This window comes from Manis javanica, chromosome 5 (genome assembly GCF_040802235.1).
Source record: "Manis javanica isolate MJ-LG chromosome 5, MJ_LKY, whole genome shotgun sequence".
NCBI classification, from domain to species: Eukaryota; Metazoa; Chordata; class Mammalia; order Pholidota; family Manidae; genus Manis; species Manis javanica.
The window spans coordinates 171,209,086-171,235,353 of NC_133160.1; the positions used below are offsets into that span (position 1 = coordinate 171,209,086).

A 26,268-nucleotide genomic window follows, 5' to 3' on the forward strand; every position below is an offset into this window, starting at 1 on the left:
CTTGGCCATCTGAATTTCTTCTTTGGCGAACTGTCTTTGCAGCTCCTCTGCCCATTTTTTAATTGGATCATTTGCTTTTTGTTTGTTGAGGTACAGAGGTCTTTGTATATTTTGGATGTCCTCCCCTTATTCAATATGTCATTTATGAATATATTCTCCCGTACTGTAGGATGCCTTTTTGTTCTATTGATGGTGTCCTTTGCTGTACAGAAGCTTTTCAGCTTGATATAGTTGCACTTGTTCATTTTTGCTTTTGTTTCCCTTGCCCGTGGAGATATGTTCATGAAGAAGCTGTTCATGTTTATATTCAAGAGAGGTTTGCCTATGTTTTCTTCTAAGAGTTTATAGTTTCATGACTTACATTGAGGTCTTTGATCCATTTCGAGTTTACTTTTGTGTATGGAGTTAGACAATAATCCAGTTTCATTCTCTTACATGTAGCTGTCCAGTTTTGCCAACACCAGCTGTTGAAGAGGCTGTCATTTCCCCATTGTATGTCCATGGCTCCTTTATCGAATATTAATTTACCATATATGTTTGGGTTAATGTCTGGAGTCTCTAATATGTTCCACTGGTCTGTGGCTCTGTTCTTGTGCCAGTACCATTAAATTGTGTTGATTTCTGTGGCTTTGTAGTAGAGCTTGAAGTTGGAAAGTGAGATCCCCCCTGTTTTATTCTTCCTTCTCAGGATTGCTTTGGCTATTTGGGGTCTTTTGTGGTTCCATATGAATTTTAGAACTATTTGTTCCAGTTTGTTGAAGAATGCTGTTGGTCTCGTTAAGGATTACATTGAATCTGTAGATTGCTTTAGGCAGGATGGCCATTCTGACAATATTAATTCTTCCTACCCAAGAACATGGGATGAATTTCCATTTTATTAATGTCCTCTTTAAATTCTCTTAGGAAGTGTCTTGTGGTTTTCAGGGTATAGGTCTTTCACTTCCTTGGTTAGGTTTATTCTAGGTATTTTATTCTTTTTCATGCAATTATATGAATGGAATTGTTTTCCTGATAACTCTTCCTGTTAGTTCATTGTTAGTATATAGGAATGCAAAAGATTTCTGTGTATTAATTTTGTATCCTGCAACTTTGCTGAATTCAGATATTAGTTCTAGTAGTTTTGCAATGGATTCTTTAGGGTTTTTAATGTACGATATCATGTCCTCTGCAAACAGTGACAATTTGACTTTTTCCTTACCAATCTGGATGCCTTTTATTTCTTTGTGTTGTGTGATTACTGTGGCTAGGACTTCCAATACTGTGTTGAATAAAAGTGGGGCGAGTGGGTATCCTTGTTTTGTTCCCGGTCTTAAAGGAAAATCTGAGCTTCTCGCTGTGAAGTATAATGTTGGCTGTGGGTTTGTCATATATGGCCTTTATTGTGTTGAAGTACTTGCCCTCTGTACCCATTTTATTGTGAGTTTTTATCATGAATGCATGTTGAATTTTGTCGAATGCTTTTTCAGCATCTATGGAGATGATCATGTGATTGTTTCCTTCTTTCTGTTGATGTGGTGGATGATTTTGATGGATTTTCGAATGTTGTATCATCCTTGCATCCCTGGGATGAATCCCACTTGATCATGGCTTATGATCCTCTTGATGTAGTTTGCTAATATTTTGTTGAGTAGTTTTGCATCTATGTTTATCAGGAATATTGGTCTGTAGTTTTCTTTTTTTGTGGTGTCTTTGCCTGGTTTTGTTAATAGAGTGATGCTGGCTTCATAGAATGAGTTTGGAAGTATTCCCTCTTCTTCTACTTGTTGGAAAACTTGAAGGAGAATGGGTATTGTTTTCTTTAAATGTCTGATAAAATTCAGTGGTGAATCCATCTGGTTTGGGGATTTTGTTCTTGCATAGTTTTTTTATTACTGATTCAATTTCATTGCTGGTAATTGGTCTGTTTAGATTTTCTGTTTCTGTGGTGTCCCTCGTGTTTTTTCCTTTCTCTTTTCTGATTCTGTTTATGTGTGTAGATTATATCCTTTTCTCAGCAAGTCTGGCTAGAGGTTTATCTTATTTCTTTCAGTTTCTCAAAGAACCACCTTGGTTTTATTGATTTTTTTCTATTGTTTTGTTTACAATTTTATTTACTTCTTCTCTGATCTTTATTACGTCCCTCGTTCTGCTGACTTGGGGCCTCATTTGTTCTTCTTTTTCCAGTTTCAGTAGTCCTGAATATAGACTATTCATTTGGGATCTTCCTTCTTTAAATATGGCTGGATTGCTATATACTTTCCTCTTATCACTGCCTTCCGTGCGTCCCACAGAAGTTTGGGCTTTGTGCTGTTGTTTTCATTTGTCTCTATGTATTGCATGATCTCTGTTTTAATTTGGTCATTGATTCATTGGTTATTTTGGAGCATGTTGTTAAGCCTCCATGTATTTGTGAGACTTTTTGTTTTCTTTGTACAATTTATTTCTAGTTTTATATCTTTGTGATCTGAGAAGTTGGTTGGTACAATTTCAGTCTCTGAATTTACTGAGGCTCTTTTTTTGGCCTAGTATGTGGTCTATTCTGGAAAATGTTCAATGTGCACTTGAGAAGAATCTGTATCCTGTTGCTTTTGGGTGTAGAGTTCTGTAGAGTTTGTTAGATCCATCTGTTGTAATGTATTGTTCAGTGCCTCTGTGTCCTTACTTGTTTTCTGTCTGGTTGATCTGTCCTTTGGAGTGAATGGTATGTTGAAGTCTCCTAAAATGAATGCATTGCATTCTATTTCCCCCTTTAATTCTTTTTTTGTTTCACATATATAGGTGAATCTGTGTTGGGCATATAGATATTTATAACAGTTATATCCTTTTGTTCGACTGACCCCTTTATCACTATGTATTGGCCTTCTTTGTCTCTTGTGAATTTCTTTGTTCTGAAGTCTGTTTTGTGTGATACAAGTACTGCAACTCCTGCTTTTTTCTCCCTATTGTTTGCATGAAATATCTTTTTCTATCCCTTCACTTTTAGTCTGCATATGTCTTTGGTTTGAGGTGAGTCTCATATAGATGGGTCTTGCTTTTTTATCCACTCTGTTACTATGTATCTTTTGAATGGTGCATTCAGTCCATTTATATTTAGGGTGATTAACGATAGATATGTACTTATTGCTATTGCAGGCTTTGGATTCGTGGATACCGTGGTTCAACGGTAACTTCTTTACTATCTAACCATCTAACTTAACTTACTTATTATGCTATTATAAACACATCTGATGATTCCTTATTTCTCTCCCTTGAGTTTCTTCCTCCTCCATTCTTTATATTTTAGGTGTTCTATTGTGTACTCTTTTTGTTTCCCTTGATTGATTTTATGGATAGCTGATTCAATTTTGCCTTTAGTTAGTATTTGGTTGGTGTTCTTTCTTTGCTTTGGTTTTATTTTCTGTGGTGACAGCTATTTAGCCTTAGGCATACTTCCATCTAGAGCAGTCCCTTTAAGATACATTGTAGAGATGCTTGTGGAAGGTAAATTCCCTCAACTTTTGCTTATCTGGGAATTGTTTAATCCCTCCTTCAAATTTTAATGATAGTTGTGCTAGATACAATATTCTTGGTTCGAGGCCCTGCTGTGTCATTGCATTGAATATATCATGCCATTTCCTTCTGTCCTGTAAGGTTTCTGTTGAGAAGTCTGGTGAAAGTCTGATGGTTTTCCTTTGTAGGTGATCTTTTTTCTCTTTTTGGCTGCTTTTAATTCTCTGTCCGTCATTGATCTTTGCCATTTTAATTATTATATGTTTTGGTGTTGTCCTCCTTGGGTCCCTTGTGTTGGGAGATCTGTAGACTTCCATGGTCTGAGAGACTATTTCCTTCCCCAGATTCAGGAAACTTTCAGCAATTATCACTTCACAGACATTTTCTGTCCCTTTTTATCTCTTCTTCTTCTGGTACCCCTATAATGTGAATATTGTTCTGTTTGGAATGGTCACACAGTTATCTTAATATTCTTTCATTTGTGGAGATTCTTTGATCTCTCTCTGCCTCAGCTTCTCTGTATTCCTGTTCCCTAATTTCTATTTCATTAACAGTCTCTTCCACCTCATCCATTGTGCTCTTAAATCCTTCCATTGTTTGTTTCATTTCTGTTATCTCCCTCCTGAATTCATCCCTTAGCTCTTGAATATTTCTCTGTAGGTCCATCAACATTCTTATGACTTTTACTTTTAATTCTTTTTCAGGAAGATCGGTGATTTCAGTGTCACCAAGCCCTCTCTCTGGTGTTTGAGAGATTTTGGAGTGAACCAAGTTCTGTGCCTTTTCATGGCGATGGGAGTGGTCACCGGCAAGTGGTGCATGTGTCAGCTGGGAGAACAAAGCCCCTTCCTGCTTGCCGGTTGCCTTTCCTGTCTCTGCTGTCTGTGCCGTTTAACAGCACACAGGGAGCAGCCTTTGGATGAATCCCCTAAGCTGTTGTGGGTGGGGTGGCCTTCTAGATGGCTTAGGGCAATGACTGGGTCTCAGGCCAGCAGTCCGTTTTCTGCCACAAGAGTAAAACCCCTTCTGGTCTCTGTGCCTGTCTTTGGTGTCTGTGCCAGTGGACTGCATGCAGAGAGCAGCCTCAGGGTTAATCCCCTGATCTGCTGTGGGTGTGGTGGCCCTTGGGGTGGCCTGGGGCACTGGCAGGGGTCGCAGGCCAGCAGTGCGTGTTCTGCTATGAGAACAGAGCCCCTTCGTGCTTTCCAGACTCTGAGCCTGTCTTTGCTGTCTGTGCCGGTGAAACACATGCAGGGAGCAGCTTCTGGGTCTGGGCCTGTTAGCTGCATGCATGGGGAAGCCTCTCTGCTAAGCTGTGTGGTTGCTGTAGGTGGGTCTGCTCTCTGGCTGTTCCACAGCAATGGCGGGTCAGCCAGTTTGCTTACAGTGTAATTGGGAAGGGGGGGGAAGGAATGGCAGGCTGCTTATCACCGCGAGGGGGTTCAGAGCTACGTTGCCACCCAGGGTTTAGGGTGCCTGAAGTTCCATAAAGTTCCCAGCCTGCTGGGCTGAGTGTGCCAGGACGATTTTGTTCCCTATTAAACTCTTGTCCCTGTAACATGCTTTAAGCGTCCATTTTCTTATGTTCCAGGGCAGCTGGATGTGTGAACCTGTTCACACCCTCCATCTCAGACCTCGCTTTTCCACTCCTCCAGTATCCAGTGCACCATGCAGTGTGTGTCTGTGCTCCCAGGGCAAACCACCAGGGCTGGTCATTGAGCAGTCCTGTGCTTCCACCCCCTCCCCACACTGACTCTCTTCCTCCTGCCGGTGAGCTGGGGTGGGGGGAGTGGTCGAGTCCCGCCGGGTCACGGCTTTGTATCCCACCCTTTTCCGTGAGATGTTGGGCTCTTGCAGATGTAGCTTGGCTTGTGTACTGTATCTTCCAGTCACCCTTTTAGGGATAGTTACTGTATTCCCTGTATTGTCAAAATATATATGGTTTTGGGAGGAGATTTCTGTCATCCTACTCATGCTACCATATTGAGAAAATCCTCCACCCTTTTTTTTTTAACTGTGAGAAGAGGCATTAATGTAGTAGAGTATGCCTTCAGTGTTAGGTAAGGAACTCAGAGAAGGCTATTCTGGGAAGCTAACACTAGCGGAGACCCCAAGGCAGTGAGGGAGCAAAGGTATGGAGACAGAGTGTTCTAGACAGTGGGAGCAGCAGGTGCCAAGCTCTTGTAACTCCCAGTTTTTCTTTTAGCTAATTCCATCTAAATAAAACATGGTTTCATAATCTTTTGGACCTAAATATTACGTAGACACTGGTTACAAAGAAATTTCTGGATAGTCCTGGGGTTAATAAATTCATTAAAATTTTAGGATTGACATACTGTCATCGTGAGCATAATTGATTTCATCTCATGCAGATGCTCTTGATAATGGAACCATACTCTTAGGGTCCGATCCTGGATAATTTGGACACCTACATGTTTTCACACCTGATATTTAAATAGTAGAAACTTAAAGCCATGACTTCTTTTTTATTATTCATTCATTTATTCATTTATTAAGGTATCATCGATATACAATCTTATAAAGGTTTCACGTGAAAAACATTGTGGTTACTACAGTCACCCATATTATCAAGTCCCCCCACACCTCATTGCAGTCACTATCCATCAGCATAGTAAGATGCCACAGAGTCACTACTTGTCTTCTCTGTTAAAGCCATGACTTCTAATCTTGGCTTTTGAGTATCTTCTGAAATTGTGACTGTCCCTCACTACAGAGCCAGCAGTCCTGAAGATTAGTGGTTCTGACAGTAAGGCAGTAGTGAGTCATTGGAGTCTCTGCTTGCTGTCTGCTCAGTGTGAGGGCCAATTAGAATCTGTGCTTCCTCGGGCAAATTCCGTCAGTTTGGTTTTTCCCTGCAAGGTTTAATTCAGTATGTTCAGATCTTCTGTTTGTTAGAATGTGGTGCATTCTGTGAGCCCTGGCGGATTAGTCACTCGGGTTTCTTGCAGTTTTCAGAGAGCCATTCTGAGCTGAAGCAGCAGCTCTGGACATCTCTTAAAAGAGCACTGATGACTTGCTCAGAAGATAATCAGAATAAATCAGGTCTCCATTTATTTTTCTCCATGTATTTTAAGCTTTTCCTGTGTATTCCATGAACTGTCACCTCATCCACTACTCCTCTCTGCAGGTGTCATAGCACCATTACCCTCTGGTGAGTGATACAGCAGTAGAGGGCCCTCCAGCCCTCGCTTTTGCTGGGATCATTGAACTTCTTTCTCCACTTCATTGTTGAAGTCCTGTGGTGGCACAGGAGGTACACCTTCCACATCTAGATGTCAGGCTGTGTGCAGCTGAGAGGAGGCTGAGTGGACCACCCTCTGAGTGCAGGGCTTCGCTGAGAGCCTCCCTCTCAGGCTCTCAGGCAGATTGCAGTTGGTCTTGGTCGTGTTCCCTCCATGAAAGTTGAGCTCAAAGTGCAGCCCACCAGTGCCTCTTCCTCTCCTTCCTGCCACTGTCAGCCCCCTCCTGCTCTTTGTTCTATTCAGGCTTCTTCAGATTGCCAGAAGCAGAAGCCTGCTCTGCTTAGCTCAGCACTGCTGAGTACAGGTAGCTCTGCACCTGCCTCCCTGTGGCTCCACCTGTGTGTGTGGCTGCCTCCCTGAGCCTCACTTCCAGCTGGCCTGCCTGCCCCTAGGGTTTACTGCTTGGTGACTCTGCCCGCCACAGCCCCAAGTCTCCCTCCTGGCAGCCAGCCTCTAATGACTATTGCTTGGTTTCACTTTGTGTATTGGTTCACCTTTCTCCAGCATGGACAAGATTGTGTTCTATGCTAGGCATCACTGTGGGTCTCTAGCTGTGCTGTGGTGGGCTGCCTGTTCCCCATGGGTTAATCATCCATTCTGAGGTATGGAAAGTACAGAGCCTGGGTTCAAGGCAAGGGTTCTTTGAGGGCACTTTCCCTGGTGAGGGCCACCTTGCAGGCAAGCTTGGAGATGCATGCTTGTTAGAACAGCACACTTTTGTTTGGCCATGTGTAAAAAATTCATTATGTAATGCAAGTTAAGTGAGTGGCTACAGAGGTAGAATACCTAATTTTATTTAAAAATGTCCTGAGGGAGAGGATTAAAGATGGCAGTGTGAGACTTGAGACAGAGATCTCCTCCTAAAACCACATATAATACGAAAATATAATCAGTACAATCAATCCTGAAAGAGCAACAGGAAAGAAGGGTGCGCCTACTGCATGCACCTGGAGAAAAGAACAGACCTCACGGAGCAGGGCACCAATATCGCTCCCCTGCAATCCCGGACAACACTCCAGGGGCTGAGCAGCTCCAGAGAGTAGAGCTTCTGGGCACTTGAGGGCACCACATACAAATATGAAACCTCAAAGGAACTTGGTTCAAACCAAAATTGTGCAAACACCAGAAAAAAAGTCAAATGAAACTGATCTCATCAATCTTCCTGAAAGAGATTTCAAAAGAAAACTCACAAACATGCTCACGGAGGTACATAAAATATGCAAGAATTCAGGAATGAATTCCAGTTGGAGATCCAATCATCAAGGAATACAGTGGAGGGTTTTAAAAGCAGATTAGGTATGGTGGAGGAGATGACAAGTGAAATAGAAATTAGAGAAAAGGAATACAAAGAAGCTGAGGCACAGACAGAAAAAACATCTCTAAAAATGAAAGAATATTGAGAGAACTGTGTGACCAATCCAAATGGAACAATATTCATATTATAGGGGTACCAGAAAAAGAAGAGAGAGAAAAAGGGATTGAAAATGTCTTTGAGGAGGTAACTTCTGAAAACCTCCCCAATCTGGGCAAGGAGATTAGTTTCTCAGGCCATGGAGGTGCACAGGTCTCCCAACACAAGGAACTAAAGGAAGACAACACCAAGACATATACTAGTTAAAGTGGCAAAGATGAAGGAAAAGGATAGACTATTAAAAGCAGCCAGAGAGAGAAAAAATATCACATACAAAGGAAAACCCATCAGGCTATCATCATCAGACTTCTCAGCAGAAACTTAACAGGCTAGAAGGGTGTGGCATGATACATTTAATACAATGAGGTAGAAGAGCCTCGAACCAGAATACTCTGTCTGGCAAGATTATCATTTAAACTTGAAGGAGGGATTAAACAATTTCCAGATAAGTAAAATTTAAGAGAATTTACCTCCCGCAAACTGTCTCTACAGTGTATTTTGGAGGGACTGCTGTAGAAGGAAATGTTCCTAAGGCTAAACAGCTGTCACCAGGGGTAATAAAACCACAGTGAAGAAAGTAGAATAATTCATTACTAAGCAAATGCAAAATTAAATCAACTACCCCCAAAGTCAGTCAAGGGATAGACAAAGAGTACAGAATATGATACCTAATATATAAAGAATGAAGGAGGAAGATAAAGGAGAAAAAATAAGTAAAAGAACCCTTAGATTGTGTTTGTAATAGCATACTGAGTCAAGTTAGACTCTGAGATAGTAAGGGAGTTAACCTTGAACCTTTGGTAACCACGGATCTAAAGCCTGCAATGGCAATAAGTACATACCTATCGATAATCACCCTAAATGTAAATGGTCTGAATGCACCAGTCAAAAGACATAGTCACTGAATGAATAAAAAAAAGAAGACCCATTTATATGCTGCCTACAAGAGACTCACTTCAAACGCAAAGAAATACAAAGACTTAAGGTGAAGGGAAGGAAAAAGATATATCATGCAACTAATAGGGAGAAAAAAGCAGGAGTTGCAGTACTTGTATCAGAAAAAATAGACTTCAAAACAAAGAAAGTCATAAGAGATAAAGAAGGACATTACATAATGATAAAGGAGTCAATCCAAGAAGAAGATATACCCATTATAAATATTTCTGCACCCAACACAGGATCACCTACATATGTGAAACAAATACTAACAAAATTAAAACGGGAAATAGAATGCAATGCATTCATTCTAGGAGACTTCAATACTCCACTCACTCTGAAGGACAGATTAACCACACAGAAACTTAGTAAGGATACAGAGGCACTGAACAACACATTAGAACAGATGGACCTAACAGACATCTACAGAACTCTACACCCAAAAGCAACAGAATACACATTCTTCTCAAGTGCACATGGAACATTTTCAGTAATAGATCATATTCTAGGCACAGAAAGAGCCTCAGAAATTCAAAAAGATTGAAATTGTATCAACCAGCTTCTCAGATCACAAAGGTATGAAACTAGAAATAAATTATACAAAGAAAATGAAAAATCCCACAAACACATGGAGGCTTCACAACATGCTCCTAAATAACCAATGGATCAATGACCAAATAAAAACAGATCAAGCAATATATGGAGAGAAATGACAGCGGTAATTCAACACCGCAAAATCTGTGGGACGCAGTGAAGGCTGTGTTAAGGGGAACTATATTGTCATACAGGCCTACCGCAGGAAAGAACATTCCCATATGAACAGTCTAAACTCACAATTAATGAAACTAGAAAAAGAAGAACAATCGTGGCCCAAAGTCAGTTGAAGGAGGGACATAATAAAGATTAGAGCATAAATAACTAAAATCAAGAAGAAAAAAACAATAGAAAGAATGAATGAAAGGAGGAGCTGGTTCTTTGAGAAAATAAACAAAATAGATAAACCCCTAGCCAGACTTACCAAGAGAAAAACAGAGTCTACACACACAAACAGAATCAGAAATGAGAAAGGAAAAATCACTGTGGACACCACAGAAATACAAATAATTATTAGAGAATACTATGAAAATTTATATGCTAACAAACTGGATAACCTAGAAAAAACGGAAAACTTTCTAGAAAAATACAACCTTCTAAGGCTAACCCAGAAAGAAACAAAAAATCTGAACAGACCAATTACCAGCAATGAAATTGAATTGGTAATCAAAAACTACCCAAGAATATAATCCCTGGACCAGATGGCTTCAACATTGAATTTTTTTTTAATTGTTTTTTTTTTGCCTTTTATTTTTTATTTTTTATTTTGCTATCATTAATGTATAATTACTTGAACAACATTATGGTTACCATACTCCCCCTATTATCAAGTCCCCCCCACATACCCCATTACAGTCACTGTTCATTAGCGTAGTAAGATGCTATAGAATCACTACTTGTCTTTTCTGTATATACTGTGTTCCCCATGTCCCCAACCCCCTACATTATGTGTGCCAATTGTAATGCCCCATTTTCCCCCTTATCCCTCCCTTCCCACCCATACTCCCCAGTCCCTTTCCGTTTGGTAAATATTAGTCCATTCTTGGGTTCTGTGAGTCTGCTGCTGTTTTGTTCCTTTAGTTTTTTCTTTGTTGTTGTACTCCACAGATGAGTGAAATCACTTCATACTTGTCTTTCTCCTCCTGGCTTATTTCACTGAGCATAGTACCCTGTAGCTCCATCCATGTTGTTGCAAATGGTAGGATTGTTTTCTTCTTATAGCTGAGTAATATTCCATTGTGTATATGTACCACATCTTCTTTATCCATTCATCTACTGATGGACACTTAGGTTGCTTCCATTTCTTGGCTATTGTAAATAGTGCTGTGATAAACATAGGGGTGCATCTGTCTTTTTCAAAGTGGGCTGCTTCATTCTTAGGGTAAATTCCTAGAAGTGGAATTCCTGGGTCAAATGGTATTTCTGTTTTGAGTTTTTTGAGGAACCTCCATACTGCTTTCCACAATGGTTGATCTAGTTTACATTCCCACCAGCAGTGTAGGAGGCTTCCCCTTTCTCCACATCTTTGCCGTCATTTGTTGTTGTTTGTCTTTTGGATGTTGGCCTTTGTAACTGGTGTGAGGTGATATCTCATTGTGGTTTTAATTTGCATTTCCCTGATGATTAGTAATGTGGAGCATCTTTTCATGTGTATGTTGACCATCTGAATTTCTTCTTTGATGACGTGTCTGTTCATTCACCACTGAATTTTATCAAACATTTTAGAGAAGACCTAATACCCATCCTCCTTAAAGTTTTCCAAAAAGTAGAAGAGAGAATACTTCCAAAATTCATTCTATGAGGCCACCGTCACTCTAATACCAAAACCAGGCAAAGATACCACGAAAAAAGAAAATTACAGACCAATATCCCTGATGAACACAGATGCAAAAATACTCAACAAAATATTAGTAAACTGAATTCAAAAATACATCAAAAAGATCATCCATCATGATCAAGTAGGATTTACTTCAGGGATGCAAGAACAATACAACATTCGAAAATTCATCAACATCATTCACCACATCAACGAAAAGAAGAATGAAAACCACATGATCATCTACATAGATGCCGAAAAAGCATTTGACAAAATTCAACATGCATTCAGGATAAAAACTCTCTCAACACAATGGGTATAGAGGGCAAGTCCCTCAACATAATAAAGGCCATATATGACAAACCCACAGTTAACATCATACTTCACAGTGAGAAGCTCAAAGGTTTTCCTTTAAAATAAATAAATAAATAAATAGATAGATAGATAGATAGATAATAAATAAAAGATTTTCCTTTAAGATCAGGAACAAGGCAAGGATGCCCACTCTCCCCAATTTTATTCAACATAGTACTGAAGGTCCTGGCATAGTACTGAAGGTCCTGGCCATGGCAATCAGACAACACAAAGAAATAAACGGCTTCCAGATAGGTAAAGAAGAATTTAAATTGTCACTGTTTGCAGATGACATGATACTGTACATAAATCTAAAGAATCCACTCCAAAACTTGTAGATCTAATACCTGAATTCAGCTAAGTTGCGGGATACAAAATTAAAACACAGAAGTCTTTTGCATTCCTATACACTAACCATAAACTAACAGAAAGAGCTATCAGGAAGACAATTCCATTCACAATTGCATCAAAAAGAATAAAATACCCAGGAATAAACCTAACCAAGGAAGTGAAAGACCTATACTCTGACAATGACAAGACACTCATGAGAGAAATTAAAGAAGATACCAATAAATGGAAACAAATCCCATGCTTATGGATAGGAAGAATTAATATTGTCAAAATGGCCGTCCTGCCTAAAGCAATCTACAGATTCAGTGCAATTCCTATCAAAATACCAACAGCATTCTTCAATGAACTAGAGCAAATTTTTCTAAAATTCATATAGAGTGATAAAAGACCCTAAATAGCCAAAGCAGTCCTGAGGAAGAAGAATAAAGTTGGAGGGATTATGTTCCCCAACTTCAAGCTTTACTACAGAGGCACATTAATGAAGACAATTTTGTACTGGCACAAGAACAGACCCAGAGACCAATGGAACAGACTAGAGGGCCCAGATATAAACTGAACCATATATGGTCAATTAATATATGATAAATGAGCTTTGTATATACAATGAGGAAATGACGGCCTCTTCAACAACTGGTGTTGGCAAAACTGGACAGCTACAGGCAAGATAATGAAACTGGATTATTGTCTAACCCCATACACAAAGGTAAACTCAAAATGGATCAAAGACCTTAATGTAAGTCATGAGACCATAAAACCCTCAGAAGACAACATAGGTAAAAATTTCCGGAATATAAGCATGAGCAACTTTTTCCTGAACACATCTCCTCAGGCAAGGTAAACAAGCAAAAATGAACACATGGGACTACATCAAACTAAAAAGATTCTGTACTACAAAGGGCACCATCAACAGAACAAAAAGGCATCCTATAGTATGGGAGAATATATTTGTAAACAACACATCCGACAAGACGTTAACATCCAAAATATATGAAAAACTCGCACGCCTCAACACCTGAAAAGCAAATAACCCTTTTAAAAAATGGGCAGAGGTTATGAAGAGAGAATTCTCCAAAGAAGAAATTCAGATGGCCAACAGGCATATGAAAAGATGCTATACATCACTAATTATCAGGGAAATGCAAATGAAAACCACAATGAGATATCTCCTCTCACCAGTTAGGGTTAGGATGGCAGCATCCAAAAGAGTGAGAACAACAAATGCTGGCAAGGATGTGGAGAAAGGGGAACCCTCCTGTAGTGCTGGTGGTAATGTTAAGTTAGTGAAACCATTATGGAAAGCAATATGGAGGTTCCTCAGAAAACTAAAAATAGAAATACCATTTGACTCAGGAGTTCCACTCCTAGGAATTTACCCAAAGAATGCAAGTTCTCATTCAGAAAGTCTCATGCACTCCTATGTTTATCTCAGCACTATTTACAATAGCCAAGATATGGAACCAACCTATGTTTCCATCAGTAGATGAATAGATAAAGAAGTGATGGTACATATACACAATGGAATATTATTCAGCCATAAGAAAGAATAAAATCTTACCTTTTGTAACAACATGGATGGAGCTGGAGGATATTATTGTCAGTGAAATAAGCCAGGCAGAAAAAGACATGCCAAATGATTTCCCTCATTTGTGGAGTATAGCAATGAAGCAAAACTGAAGGAACAAAACAGCAGGAGACTCACAGACTGCAAGAAGGTACTAGTGGTTACCAAAGGGGGTGGTGTGTGTGGGGGTGTGTGTGTGGGAGGGTGGGGGGGAGGACGTTAGAAGGGGATTGAGGGCTGTTATGTTTAGTACACAGGGTGTGGGGAGGTCTCAAAGAATACAGTGTAGCGCAGAGAAGGCAAATAGTGACTCTGTGGCATCTTATTACAGTGTTAGACAGTGACTGCAATGGGGTATGGGCGTGACTCGATTATGTAGTTGAATGTAATAACCAGATTGGTTTTTCATGTGAAACCTTCATAAGAGTGTATATCAATAATACCATAAAAAAATGTCTCAAGAGTTTTGAGGGATATGTGTAGTGTGAAACTGTAGTGCCAACATTTTTACTGACATCTTTATAAGTCTTAGTCAGTACGTCAATACTGAGTTTCAGCTGAAAGTTTAGCCCAAAGTAATATTTCAAGTTTTTTTGTACCCTTTTTCCCTAAATAAGGTCTTCCCAGCCTGTAACGGAAACCTGATTGTCTGAGGATGTGGCTTCACAGCCCTGGCTGGATGGGGACTTGGGTGTTACTCCATTCTTGCCAGGAGTTCACTGTGTCACCTGGAGAGATTCTCCTGCCCTCCTCTGACATTTAGGTGAGGTTTAAAGGCTGCCAGTGGGTCTGACAGCTGCCAGTGGGTTGGGTCTGTGAGTAGGCCTGGAAAGAGGAAGCCAGGTGCCACACCCAGCTCTGATATTTGGGCCTGGAGTAAGGGGCCCTCGAGAAAGAACGCTGACAGGGTGCCCATGTGGGACTGAAAACGTTTGGTCTTTTGTTTAAGAGGAGTTGGGAGACCATTGAAAGACTTTGAGAAGCAGAGAAGCTGACCTCTCTGGCTGGAGTGAGGGTCATGGTTTGGAGGGTACGGTGGGTACAGGGAAAAAGAATTCTCCTTATAATCTGGGTGAGAGGTGATGGCGGCCATGGAGGTAGAGATGGGCATGTGTGTAAGGTGCATGGGAGGATGGTTCGGGGGAGGTTGGATATCGGAGAGTCAAACCGTTCCTAGAAGTCTGACTTTAGAAACGCTTTCCTCTGGGAAAGGAAGGGCTAGAAACAGGCTAGGCCCCTGCAAGGTCTCAGAACTTGGCCGGCCCTCATCCTCCTTGGTCAGCGGCATGCCCAGCATCACGCTTGTCCTTCTTCCCTTTATCCCCAACTTCCTTCTTGCTCTTTCCCCTTCCCCTCCTCCCGAATTTGTCCTGCTCTTATGGGCTTGTGTATTGTGCATAGGTCCGAACCTGTTTTCAGAGAAACCCTTGCCTGTATCTGTGTGTTTATGACCAAAAGTTGTGGGCATGGGCCCTCATCCTCTTCTTGGAGCACCTTGTGGAGGCCTGCCTGTTTCTGTGCCTGCCATCCCATGAGCATCTGCGGAGTGCCTACATGTCAGGCTCCATTCTGGAAAGGTATGGAGGGCCTTTGTCTGGCCACTCTCACAGTGTTTTTTTTTTTACTATGTTAAGATGGGAACATGAGAGGATTTTGAGCAGAAGAATGATACCCTGTGTCTTAAGTTCTAAAAGAATTACTTTCGATGCTTTGTGGATGTAAGGTGCAAAGGCTGGCACAGGAAGACTGGTAAGAGGCCTAGTGTCAGGCATGGGGTGGGCATTTAACAGTAACAAAGGTTTGCCCCCTTGATTTCTGGGTATGGTATGTGTGGGATGGGACATGGGTGTCATATCAGGACACGATCTTCCTTGCATGAGGCATCTGTCTGCACACACTGTTACTCTGCAGTGGACCGTGCCCGGGTGCTCTGATCGCTACTGCCACACAAGGCTGTGGTGCCTCAGTTTGGTTTTGGACATGGAGCTTGAAGTGCTTGGAGATGTCTGACGGGGGTTGTGGAATAGGAAGTTGCACCACAGATCTTTGAGCCCCAAAACCAACTCCTGGGCGTTGTTTGTGTACTGTTGGTAGTAGGCGTGGTCTGTGGAGGGGAGAGCACAGAGTGAGAAGAGGCCAAGGTCGGGGCCTAGGGGCCCTCTGACAGAAGCTGTGGCTTTTTTTATAGTAGTAATGCTTACCTCTAAGCTGCCTTAGCTAAATTTGGGAAAGAGGAGTTTTAAATAAATAGTACATGCAAGCATTTTAAAAATTATACATGTTAATCATTCTGCATTAATGAAAAAACACTAAAATCAGAAGTAACACTAATTCATCAATTAGTTCTGGATATCAGAGTTATTTGGGTAGGTAGTAGGCCTTCTGCCCTAATTGAAGCATTGAAAAACTGAGTGAAATCAAGAAAACCCATGGAGAATAAAAGCTTCCCAACCTTTTGGGTCTGTGATCCACCTGTGGGAAGGGAGGCCTGGTGTTCCTCCCCTCTCTGCCTGCTGGCCCATCCTGCTCTAGTGGCCCCTGCCCCACCCCACCCTCAAGGAGCCCCAAGGAGCAGCCTTCGGCTGGACCCTGGGGCAGTGACTGCACTGGCTCTCCACCGACAGAAGGGGGAGTGAGCAAGATAGTGTCTCTTCTGAACAATCCTCGGGGAGGGTGCCCTGGGACGTTTCAGAGGTGAGTCAGGGTTGTTGTCAGTGAGCAAGTGGAATCTAGTCAGTGGCAGGGTGTGAAAGTGTAGTGACCGGGGGAGACTCAAAAGGGTGTCAGGAGCTTAGGCAAGTTGAAATAGTTTAAGGAATGCAGATGGGTTGATCAAAAGTTTATTGAGGTTTTTAAATGTGTGGGGTACATGCTAGATACTGGGATTATAACATTGTCAGAACATCCATTCATCTTGTGTGTTGCTTGACAGGGTCTTCCTTGCATGGTTGCAAGAAGTGTCCCACAGAGTGGTTTTGGCTCTTGGCAGGCTTTGTTTAAGGGGAGTTGGACAGTAATGAAAGTTACCCTGCAGCTGTCCGGGACTATGCTAGGAGATCTGAACTTAGTTTGTATAGTTCTTTCAGCATTAATTTACATTGTAAGCAGCCATTGCTGAGTAGCTCAGCCACAAATCCACTTATTAGTATGTGTTAACATTGGCAGGTGTTTCTGTTGCACTTGTGTGTCAGGCGGTGCTGTCACCATCCCTCGGGGTTTCCTGTCATTGCAGTAACCTGAAGTGGAGGTGCTGCTGTGCCCAGCTTATGTTAAGGAAGCAGGCACAGAAAGGCTTGTTAAAGGCCAGGTGCTCAGGAGGAGTGAGATGCCAGGCAGCACCTGTGCTTTTGGTTTAAGGGGGTGGGGGCATCATGACAGGTATCAAGCTGCCTAGGATGTTGACATACTGATTCTCTGACCCTCTTTGTGGTAGAGAGGGAAATTCCCATACATGTTCACGCAGTGTTTTTGAGGATTTAATGTGGTTGCTTGAGTTTTATTAGATTTTTTCATGCAGGTGTTGATGTCAAAGTAACATCACCTAAAGTTGGTAGGTAGCATGAGGACTAAAACCTCACAGTTTTGAGACTATTATGGAGTCCATGTAATTACTTATTCCAGATTTCATTATTTTTTATTCAAATATAATTGGTTAAATCATTACCATTCTAATATCAATTTTACAAAGGCATGAGTTTGAATGAAGAAAATTGTGAAGTTGCTAGGTTTATCCAGAAGTCACTGAGCTGATGGCTGCCCATCTCCAACTCATTTCTGCAGCCGTAAACAGAGACCATCTCCTAAGGTTAATACAGTAATATTAGAAAGTGCAGGGCATAGAGGCAGAATTTGCTTTTATTTTACATACTCCTTAAATGTTTTACCTGTAGCAGGTGTTCTCGAAGTCCTAATGCATCCACTGAGAATGTCAGGAGTCTGTTACACAAAATTAACTGACTTCAGAATATCACATAGTAAAGCAGTGGTAGAAATGAACTTAAAGCCATGGAGTTGGGGAATGTGTAGGTAGTTTGGGTTAGGTGAGGAGAGTGATAATCTCAGGAGGGCTTAGTAAATGTTGGTTGTTAACCTTGTGCCTTTCATGATTCTAAGATCTTTATGGTCTTAGACCTTAATTTAATCTTTAACCCCATGAAGTCTGCACATTGTTAGTGCTCTGGAATATGCTGTTCTTTAGAACTTTAGAAAAATGTTCTTTAAACTTCTAGGCCTAAGACTTTTAAAGGAGGTAATTCTCTGCTAATTTTTTCAGTTTTTCCATGGTCACTGGTCTAGGATTAATGTTTCTGCCTGAATCAGTTTTAATCATTCACTGGAATAAAATTTTTAAAAATCTTTATTCACTTCATTTTTATTTTAAAGATGCTGACTTGATGTGCTGGGACTCCTGCTGGACTTGGTGCTTTAGGTAGTTTTTGTGCTCTTTTTTAATCTCTCATTATTATCAATATCCTTGCCTCCCCTCCCCCCACCTTTAAAAAACTGTTTAAAAATTGTGGATAAATAAATAAGAAACATAAAATTTACCATTTTAACCATTTTTAAGCATGCAGTTCAGTGAGATTTGTCAAGTTTTATTGTTTAACAGTCTCTTAGTTCTAAGTCATCAGACTTTTCTTATTATTAATAACTTGTTTCCTATTTAGTGCTTTCTCAGTTCATTTCTAATCTTGAGCCAAATGTTTTTTTTTTCCTTCCTTCATAATAATACTAGTGGTTAAAGCTATGAACTTAACTTTAAGTACAGTTTTGGCCAGACACCTACTAAAGTTTTGATATATAATGTTCTTAGTTTTATTGTTTTTCTGAATCTTTTCACTTAGCAAACATTCATTTAGTACATACTGTGTGCTAGTTACTGTGGTAGATATTGGGAATTTTATGACTATTCCTGTCCTCTAGTATTAAATATTGGGGGTACTGTAATTACAGATTTAGTACTTCTTTGTTACAGTATTTGTGAGAGGGTTTTGAATATTGAAGTCAACTGGATTTTGGAATTTGTGGTTTCAACTTTCATGAATCTTACATTTACTTTTTTGTATGTAAGTGAATATGGCATGTATAACTTTTGCCTTTTGACATACAGGTCTTTGTTTGTCTTTCGGTAGTATATTGTTCGACTGGTTTTGGGTTTCATGGAGCTTAACAAAACAAGTTCTGTGGAGTTTAAATCTTGACTAAACCCAAACATTAAGCCTTGTTTGAATTTGCCATTTATGTTTTTGTCTGTTTGGTTTGTTAAAGTTTGATAGGAGCCCTGTTTGGATACTGGTAAATTCCATTAATTTTTACCTGGAGACTTAATTGTTTTTGCATTATGTTTTTTAACATGTTTTTTATATTGAGTCACAAGTTTCCTGTCTTCATTAAAATTATGTACTTCCTGTTACCAGAGTAAGCTTTGTTACTGATCATATTTTTCTGATTTTAATATTGCTACACATGCACTATTTTATTTGCATTTGCCTGCTTTATTTTGCCCATCTTTAAAATTTTGTCATTTTAATGATAATAGCTACCATTTTGACTTTATGATTACTGTGTGCTAGACTTTCTCGTAAGCACTATCCTTGTAATATCTCATTTGATTCTGTGCCAGCCCTCTTGGTGGGTTTTTTTAAGATCCTCCACTTACAAATAAGGAAACTGAGGCCTAGAGAGGTTAATGACTTGCTTATGGGTAAACAGTGAGTAGTTTTCAACCACTGTTGTGTTTTAAGTGTATATATTCTAAACAGCCATAAGGTTCAGTGTTGCTTTAAAAAAGACAAACTTGGTGTTTTTAAACACCTTATGAGGTATTTCTGTTTCTCTGAAGAAAAAATGAGTTCTACAAAGGTTGAGCGACTTCTTAAGATTATGCAGCTTATTAGGAGGTGGAGTTGGGACTCAAGTCCAGGCATTTTGGCTCCAAGTCCCAGTCTCTTCATACCAGATACTGCAGTTCTCCTTTTAGCTACTATTGTTCCATCTGTTTGTTTTAGTCTGCCCTTGACAGTGAATGGTGATGGTAGAGACATGACAGTGTTCTGTTATTCTGCCCCTATTAATTTATTCCAATAATGTTTGATACATTTTTTAGGCACATTTTATTTAGAATTATGTGTATGTATAAAAAAACAGTCAGCTGATTAAATTTTTTGTGGGGAGGGATGTATGGTCCTGGGGTAATGTTTTATTCATTTTTTTTTGTTTCATGACATAAATTCAGATGGCTGGAAAAAATTTATTAACATCAGTGTTGCTATTCTTGGAAGATGTGACAACATTTTGGAAGGAAGCTGAGTTTAGAAATACGTATTTTTTTAAAGACATCTTTTTTGGGATTCCCCTACCTGTTCATGTTATATTTACTTTTGACCATCACTGTGTATGGTCACTTTTTTTTTTTAAGCCTGTTTGTTCAGTGGCATGAGGAGCCCAGATGGTCAGACTAGCTTCTGGTTTAATGAAACTACTATCACCTCGTGCAAGAATTTAGCTCCTTTGGTACTAAGATTTCTAACCTGTCAGAATCTAGAGTTGTGGGAATGGGAAGGAAACATTTCCTGGATTGGTCATTAGGTATAAGTGAGAAATGCCGCTCTTATTTGGACCCTTCTTTTCTGGACACAGGAGAAGCAGCCCCATCTATTGGTCGTCTGTGCAGAATATACACAGCTGCTGTCAGTGAATCAGTGCAGGTGTGCATCTCTGGCCACTTCTCCCTCCTGGCAAGGAGTAAAGCTGCACTTCTCAGACTGTTGCTCACTGGTTGGATTACCCATGCCCCTGGGGCCTCAGGACCATCTCTGAGTGCAGTGTCATGCTGCAGCCATCTGCTGCTGGCTAGGACCAGCACATCACTTAGAACCATTTGTAAACAGACTCAGATTCTTCTTCCTTTGTTATTAGTTATAGGGAACTACCCATAGGTGTAGTTTTCAAAGGAGTGGCAGTGCAACTTAATTGTGCAGTATACATGTAATTTCAAGATCTGCGTGCACAGGCTGTCCTGGTGGACAGCTCAGATAGTTCCTGTGTCAGGCAGTCAGGCTTTTCCTATTTGCTGCCATCACTTTGAAAACCAGTGAGTGGGATGGATGGTAAGCCCAGGGAGACGGGAGAGTCTCCTGCTTGTTCATTCAGTGGACAGTGCCTGCCCTGTGAGTGGTGTTATGGAAGGTGTTACTAGAAGGAACGTGATGGGGACAAAGTCTCTGGTCTTAAGGACTTGTATCAGTTCACATAGTAAGACAGCTCTGTGGGATGCTGTGGGGGCAGGAAAAGGATATTACTAATTGCTAAGACTGGGAGTAGAATGAGTCAGGTCTTAAAGGGAAGAAGAACATGAACTGTATTGAAAGATGAGGGGCATTTTCCACGTGGATAATGAGAAGAGGAAGCTCTCCCTGACCCTTCCAGGCAGGTGCACTGGCAGAGAGGCAGTTAATTAAGTGGTGTGAATGGAGGGCCTGGATCTGGATCCTAGCTGGGTGATGCTAGGGGTGCCAACTGAATGGTTCTGTTCCTTAGTTTTCACCATTTTAAGATAAGGTGATAGTGCCTACTTTTGGAGTCAGGGTAAGAGTTAAAGGAGCAGATACATGTACAACATTTAGCACAATGCTTGGCTCTTAGTTTTGTAGCTTGATGTGAGTCATCTCTCCTCGGGGAGTCTATAGAACATGCACATATTTTTATATAGTACTCTTTCTGTTGAAACAGTCTACTCCCATGCCATTTCCCCTAGTGCCAGAGAGTGCATGTGGGGATTGGATCCATCTCCAGCACCTTTTTTAGGCCTTCAGTAGATACTAACTGAACTACATAGGAGTAGGAAAGTATGAGAAATAGATTATATTCTGTCAGTGTGTTTCTGGTAATGTGTTCTGTCTGCATAGACCATCAGCTGAGAACAGACACTTTTAACCAGATGATTACTTGGCAGCTTGTTTTGCACCGCTGTGATTGCTCTTGAGCAGGACCTGGTCCAGAGCTGGGTCAGACCCAGAATCATGAGTCTGAGTAGGTAGTGTGTGGTTCTGGGAGCCCCACAGCCTCTTTAGCTAGGTGCATTTTCTGAGGGCTTTCAGCTCATCAGTCTCTTTGCTCCTCATTTTAGTTAACAGTTCTAAAAACATAATGTGAGTATTTTAAAAAGTAAAATGTGTCTTAAATGTACGCCCAAAACAAAGTGAGTAATTTAAAAAAATAGGTACCTTGAGACACTTAGAGTACAGTGCATTGGTGGGATGGTCTTTGAGCTACTTGATACACAGTGATTTTTAAAAATTCAGTCTTGTAGTCTACAGTCAGATGGCATTCATTCAGCTAGGGCAGAGACACTGGCCTGTCCCTTCAGGGGCAGAACCTGTGATCCTGTGTGAAACATGGGCTATTCTTCGTGAGTCATAATGCCAGCTAACACTCCATCTCTAACTCTGTGCCAGGGAGGGGCTCCAAGCACTCATGACAGGCCTGTGACGTGAGACAGGTATTTTGAGATGAGGAAGCTGAGGCAAAGAGAGGTTAGGTAACAGCCATGTTCACATACTAGTAAGTGAATCTGAGTGGTCTGGCCCAGTGTGCATTCATAATCATGCTTTGCTATTATTAGCAAAGTTTTTCTCCAACTTTTCATGCTTTGCTTTGAAAAAATGAACTTCATTGAGGTGTAATTTGAGCACAGTAAGATGCAGCCCGTTAAAGCATACAATTTTGTGAATATTTACAAATATCTACAACCCCAATTAAGACTTAGAAAATGAACATTGTCCCACAGAGTTCCCTTAAGCCTGCTTGCCAGTCCATCCTCTTTCCACTGACTCCAGGCAGCCATTGATGGTTATGGATAGGACTTGATTAAATCTGCCATCTTACTAGCTGTTTTCTGTTTGTCAAATTTATTCTGTTCTCTTTTTCCTCTTTTTATGCCTCTTCTGGGTTTAATGTAGCATGTTTTATGATTCCATTTTATCTCTTCTACTGGCTTATTATTTATACTCAAAATACTTTGACAGTTGTTGCCTTTCAGTCAGCAGTGCACGCTTTGACTTGATGCGGAGCTTACCTCTAAGTGGCAGTGCACTGCTTCACAGTGTGGTAAAAGGACTTACGTAGTGTATTCCCAGCTCTTTGTGCTGCCGATGCTCTTCATTTCACTTTTACACATGCTGCGAACAGAGTGTGTTCTGGTTGTGCTTTTGAAAGTCAAGTTATCTAGTTCCAGTGCAGTTTTTTTTTTAAGGGAAGAAACAAATTTTATATTACTTTCATTGTATTCCATCTTCAGGCCCTTCATTTCTTTGTAGAGATCCAGGTTTCAGTCTTACACAGTATTCTTTCTGCCTAAAATATTTTCTTAAACATTTCTTATAGAGTAGATCTTCTGGCAATGAATTTCTTTAGTATTTATTTCTGAGAAAGTCTTCATTTCTCTATTATTTTTGAAAGATACCTTTGCTGAGTATATGATTTTGAGATAATAGGTTTTGTTTTTTGCTTTTTACTGGACTTTAAAAAATAATTCCACTGCCTTCTGTTTTTTTTTCCCCCCACAAGAAGCCTGCTGTATTTCTTTGTCCTTCCAGGTTTAGTGTTTCTTTTCTCCCTAGCTGCCTTGAAGATTTTCTTTTTTGTTTTGAGCAGGTTGTGATATGACCAGGTTTTTGTGTTGTTTATTTATCCTGCTTGATGTTGTCTGTGCTTCTTGGATCTGTGGTTTGGTGTCTGTCATTAATTTTGGAAAAATGCCACCATTGTGTTCACCTCCTCCTGAGATTCCAGTTAGATATATGTGAGAATGTTTCCTGTGTGAGAATGCTTTACGTTGTCTCAAACTTTCTGGATGTTCTGTCCACCACCCTCACCACCCCCAACCCCACTTTTTCTCTGTGTTTCAGTTTGGGTGATTTCTGTTGACCTATCTTCAGGTTCATTGATCTGTACTTTCTGTTTCTCTGCCAAAATTACCCATCTGATCTCATGTTGTCCATCCTTTCTGTTACAGTCTTTAACATATTGATCATAGTTATTTTAAGTTCCCTGTTGGATAATTCCAGTACCTGCTTTGTATCTGAGTCTTGTTTTGATGACTGCTCTGTCTCGTTTGAGCGTGTGTGTGTGTTTCCATGCCTTTTGTATGCTGTGTAACTATTTTTTAAATTTAGACATGTTATATAGGACAGTAGAAACTGAAGTAAATTATGTTTATGGTGGAAATGGATAGCTTTCTTTCTTCTGGGCTATTAGTGCTGTAATTTCCATTACTCTTGTTAAAAGTGGCCTAGGCTTAGGCTTTGTTGTTGATAGGGTTATTGTCAGTGCACCCCAGTCTTCAAATTTCTATAGTGATGGCCTGTGTCTAGTATAAGGGAGGTTTACTAGAGCAGTGCCTGTAATTATGAGTTTTAAGTCTTCCCCCTTTGCCATGCCCCATGGAATGTCTCTGCACCCCCTTGTTCCTCTCCTGTCCCACTCCTAGCAGTAATGGCTGTTGGCTGTTATTTGAAGCTTTTTGACTGGCACATGTGTGGTGGTGGGGTGGTGGTCTCTCCATTATTTTGGGTAAGGTTCAGTCTCAAGGCATGTATGGCAACTCTGAATCTTGGGATACAGCCCTTCATTTCTCCTCCCCCTTGTCGTGGAGCAATACCCTCTCTCTCATTCCTTTCCCCAGGTTGCAATGAGTGTTCGCCAAAGCCTTTCTTTGGGTAGATTCAATATTTGTTCCTTAGTGGAAATTGAGGGAAAAGGATCTGCGTGGAATTTTTTGCGTCTGGCACCCAAGGGCTGCTCCCTTTCCTGTGTGCTGCCACCACCATTGCTGCTTCCTAGGGCTCTTTCACATCTTTTCAGTGACCACCCAGAGGATTTCAGAAAGAGGTTGCAAAGGGATGCAGGTTTCCCCAGTGTCCGTGACCCCAGAAGTTGTCCTGCCAGCTTGCACTCAGCTTTCACCAATGTGTAATCATCTCTTTTCAACGAACTCTTCTTTCCAATGTCCAGTTGCATTTACCTCAGGAGAGTGTGTGTTCACCTGCCTTGCCAGCACTTAGATTTTGGTCCAGTTTGCTCTTCAACTTTAGTTCCCCGATAGAATAAAGAAGTTACGGATTTGAAGTTAGCCTAGTTGGTTTTCATCCTAAGTGTGGGAGTGATGCTCCCACAGCTCTCTCCCTGCTGGGGCAGAAGCCAGAAGCAACTAAGTGTTGAGGATGAACAGAGGTTTTTAAGTTTGATGAAGTCCAGTTTATCAGATTTTTCTTTTATGGTTAGTGCTTTGGAATCTCAAGAAAACTGTCTCTTCCAAGGTTGAAATCTGTCTACTTTAATTCTGGTCTAAGGTTGCTCTGTTTTCTTCAAGTTTGATTTTACATATGGAGGACTAAGGTTGAGGTGTCCCCACTGTCCATGCAGATGTCTAATTGGATCTCACAAGAAGCTGCTTCTTTCCCTCACTGAACTGCCTTGTTCCTTTGCAAACATTTATTCCTTTTTTTGAAAACTTTTTTTATTGTTAAATACCCACAAAAGTGTATTGAATGAATGTACAGCCTTGCAGATTATTTCAATTTGACCCCTGGTGTGTAAGCACCATTTCGATAAAGGAATAGAACATTTTGGGGACTCCAAAAACCCACCAAAGACTACATCCTGATTCCAGTCCCTTTGCTAGTCCTTATAGGTAACCACGAAACTGTCCTTTTGCCTCTAACTGAACTTTATGTAATTGGAGGAATATTACATATACTCTTTGCTTAATGTCTTCTTTCATGAAACATATATTTTTTTACACTTGATTTATTTATTTAATTTTAATAAAGGTATCACAGATATACAGTCTTATGAAGGTTTCACATGAGCAACATTGCGGTTATAACATTCACCCATGTTATCAACACACCCCCACCACCCCATTGCAGTCACTGTCCATCAATCAGCATAGTAAGATGCTCTAGAATCACTGCTTGTCTTTTCTGCGCTACACTGACTTTCCCATGAACCCCTACATTATGTGTGCTAATCATAATGCCCTTTAATTCCCTTCTCCCTTCCTCCCCACCCACCCTTTCCCACCCCTCCCCTTGGGTAACCGCTAGTCCCTTTGTAGTCTGTGGGTCTGCTGCTGTTTTGTTCCTTCAGTTTTGCTTCACTGTTATCCTTCACAAATGAGGGAAATCATTTGCTACTTGTCTTTTTCCGCCTGGCTTATTTCACTGAGCATAATGTCCTCCAGCTCCATCCATGTTGTTGCAAATGGTACAATCTCTTTTCTTCTTATTGCTGAATAATATTCCATTGTGTATATGTACCACATCTTTATCCTTTCATCTACTGATGGACACTTAGGTTACTTCCATATCTTGGCTATTGTAAATAGTGCTGTGATAAACATAGGGGTACATATATCTTTTTGAATTTGAGAAGTTGTTTTCTTTGGATAAATTCCTAGGAGTGGAATTCCTGGGTCAAATAATATTTCTATTTTTAGTTATTTGAGGAACCT

General features: G+C 40.6%; 1 protein-coding gene across 13 annotated transcripts in view; it reads left to right on the forward strand.

Moving 5' to 3' along the window:
- The window catches only part of FAM193A (family with sequence similarity 193 member A), a 191,948-nt gene that overhangs the window by 36,463 nt on the left and 129,217 nt on the right, over positions 1-26,268 (forward strand). Inside the window, exon 2 of one of the 13 annotated variants that reach the window (XM_073237961.1) lies at positions 18,138-18,183. The exons of the other annotated variants lie outside the window; for them this stretch is intronic. The gene's annotated coding sequence lies outside the window, so the exon portion shown is untranslated. The remainder of the gene's footprint in view (positions 1-18,137; positions 18,184-26,268) is intronic. 13 annotated transcript variants of the gene reach the window in all.